The sequence below is a fragment of the Aplysia californica genome, unplaced genomic scaffold (genome assembly GCF_000002075.1).
Source record: "Aplysia californica isolate F4 #8 unplaced genomic scaffold, AplCal3.0 scaffold00439, whole genome shotgun sequence".
Classification (NCBI taxonomy): domain Eukaryota; kingdom Metazoa; phylum Mollusca; class Gastropoda; order Aplysiida; family Aplysiidae; genus Aplysia; species Aplysia californica.
Genome location: NW_004797709.1, coordinates 642,963 through 643,445, shown reverse-complemented (window position 1 = coordinate 643,445; position 483 = coordinate 642,963).

Below are 483 nucleotides of genomic sequence, written 5' to 3'. Positions count from 1 at the left end.
TTTCTGTCTGTTATTCTTGCTTTTTACCCGAGTGGATGTGCTTCTCTTTTCTCGAATTTGATTTCGATTTTTCTTTTGACAATACAGAGCTTTTTTATTGTGACAGTGAAGTTTTCAAACAAGACAGAGGAATTAATTAGGGACGCTGTGTTACTGTTTTGTTCTGAACATCGATATCCTTTTGACACAAAAGCTCTGTTTGGCTTTGAGTATGTCGTCCTGTGATGTTGACGAGAGCGGGTTTCTTGATATGTGATCCTGTCCTTTTTCATCTTGTGGGTCGGTGTCTTCTTCCTTCTTTATTGTGAGATCTAGAGGGAGTGGGAGAGGGAGGGAGGGAGAGAGAGAGGTAAGGAGTGAGAATGAGAGAGAGAGAGAGAGAGAGAAGGGAGATGGGGGAGGAGAGAGAGAGAGAGAAAAAGAGAGAAAGAGAGAGAGAGTGAGTGAGTGTGTATATGTGTGTGTGTATGTGTGTGTGTGTGT